Below are 2,500 nucleotides of genomic sequence, written 5' to 3' on the forward strand. Positions count from 1 at the left end.
AGATTGTAGCTAACACGAGTAGCACCCATCAAGTTTTTGGCGCCACTGCTAGGGAGTTGTTTGAAAACTAGAGTGAAATTTGCTATTTGTTAATTTAGCCATTTTTATTTTTATTTTTTATTTATATTTATTTATGTTTTGTTTGTACATATTTATTTAGTTAAGTTTATGATTCAGATAGTGGATGATAAGGAGGTTCAATGTTAAATTCAAACTCTTTGTATGACACGTTGGAAAATGGGATCAGGAACCAAGAGAGTGCTAAAAATTGGGATACGCGTGCATCTTTAGAAGCTCGAGTGGAATCGTTTTGCAGGGCTACCGATCAACTCTCCACTCCTATCCTTTCATCTCAAGTTTTTTGTGAATTTTGTTGTGGTTTACATTTGAGTAATAATTGTCCATTGTATAGTGTTGTTGCTCATTGTTCTTATAACTATGAATAGGTGAATTATACGGGAAGTTGGCCAAATGACTCGTATGGAAGCACCTACAATCAAGAGTTAAGCACTCATTCACCCTTTGGATGGAGCTTAGATGGCCAAAAACCACCAAAATTTCAGTAGCCTAATCTTGCACCATTAACTCAAGGTGAAGAGTTAGTGTCAGAGGAGCTGATGATGAGGTTTATTGCAAGTCTTGAGGATAGATTCCAACAAACAGAGAGGATACTTGAAGATCAACAAGCCTCGATTAACAACATAGAGCATCAAGTAGGCTTAATCTTCAAGTTACTAGCTGAAGAGCAATTGGGAACTCCATCAAACGCTACTGAATCCGAGGAGCATTTGAGCGCCATCACTTTGCGTTCAGGTGAGAAATTTTCTGGTTTATCTACTATGTTTGACAATGATTCTTCTGTGCAGGATGATTTCTTGAACATGGAGATGGGACCAGAAAAGGAAGAGGCGAACATAATTCCTCTGAAAGACTATCAACAGGAATGTACAGCTGATGATGCTAAGTTGCAGTTAGAGGAATTGTTGGTAGATTTTCCACAAGTCCCTTCGATGATGGAAGATGAGCACGAGTTATCCAATGAAGAAGTCTTGGAGGAGCTCGAGTTTCTTCTAGCAAGTGAACCAAGCCGGTGACCTAAGAAAACCATCGACACTCAAGAGATTGCCTAACCATCGATCCTTCCAATTGTTGAAACTCCAGCTTTCAAATTGGAAGAGCCCCTAGAGCATCATGACTACGTTCAATTATACGAGGAGCGAGTTTTGCCCATCATCTGGCGGCTAAGCAGCGGTCGGGAAGAGGAAGTCGACGATTATCCCTTTAAGCGGATACTTGAAGCCATTTGCTTGGAAGAAGGATGGATGGTCGTCAATCCCCACCATTTGCTTTTCACCATGAGTCCAGCTAAAAAGACTCATCACATAAAAAAGAAGCGCTTCTGGGAGGCACCCCAAATTTTATTTTATTTCTTTTTCATTTTTTTTTACCCTTTCATTTTGAAACATTTTATTAGTTTTAGTTTTCATATTTTATTAAATTTTTATTTCAGTTTTGATTTTAATTTCTTATTTTATTATTTGTAGCCACCCCTTTACCACAGACTAGTCAGCGCCCTGATATCCCTAATGATGCACCTCTTTTCACTCTAGAGCAATAATCAGGGCAGTATTAGTTCTTTTCCCTTTTGCATTTCTTATATTTTGTACACTGAGGACAGTGTGTCCTTCAAGTGTGGGGTGGGTGATATTTATCCCATCTTAATTATTCGTTTATTCTTTGTGCAATTTTTTGTTAAAATTTTGAAAAATTTTCACTTTGTTTCGATGCTCTTACTGTTGACTTGCTTTTGGAAATCCTGTTTATGTCCATGTGATAGGGTAAAACCGATAGTGTTGAGTCTTGCGGAAGAATGTAAAATAATTAGTTTGAGTTTTGCACTAAGTTGCTTTGGTTTATTTTAATTCTGTTTTGATGATTTTTGTTTGGAACCTACTCAAAAGCACACTTGTGAGAAATTGAGCCTAAATTGTAAGCATACACGTTATATGCTTTTATTTATTTCTTGTTGAGAGTGCCAATTACTGTCTTTACTTTTAGAACTTGCTCGGTAATGCTTATGAGGGCCACAAGGAGAGCTTAACACTTTGGTATAATAGAGGCACTTAGGTTTTTCATTCTAGCCAAATAGCCTTCATTCGTTTATTGATTCTGTAGATAACCCCCTCTTTCACCATTTTCTATCATATTTCATTGCCAATTAGTTTTATTCTGCTTTGGGTAATGATTTTGCACATGAGTTGTTTTTATTGGGAATTTTTGTCTTGGGAATAGCTTTGGAATCTTGTAGCAGCTTACTTCAATCCAAAAAGAAATTCACTCTATTATATGAATGTTCTTCCCTTATGAAAAAAAAAAGAAGAAAAATATATAAAAAGAAGAATAAGAGGGAAAGGTGATGAAAAGAAAGAAAGTAAGTGAACTAAACATTTTGACTTGATTCCTATTTCCCACCTTGGACTACTATCCATTGTTTACCACT

Source organism: Ricinus communis, chromosome 2 (genome assembly GCF_019578655.1).
Source record: "Ricinus communis isolate WT05 ecotype wild-type chromosome 2, ASM1957865v1, whole genome shotgun sequence".
Lineage (NCBI taxonomy): Eukaryota > Viridiplantae > Streptophyta > Magnoliopsida > Malpighiales > Euphorbiaceae > Ricinus > Ricinus communis.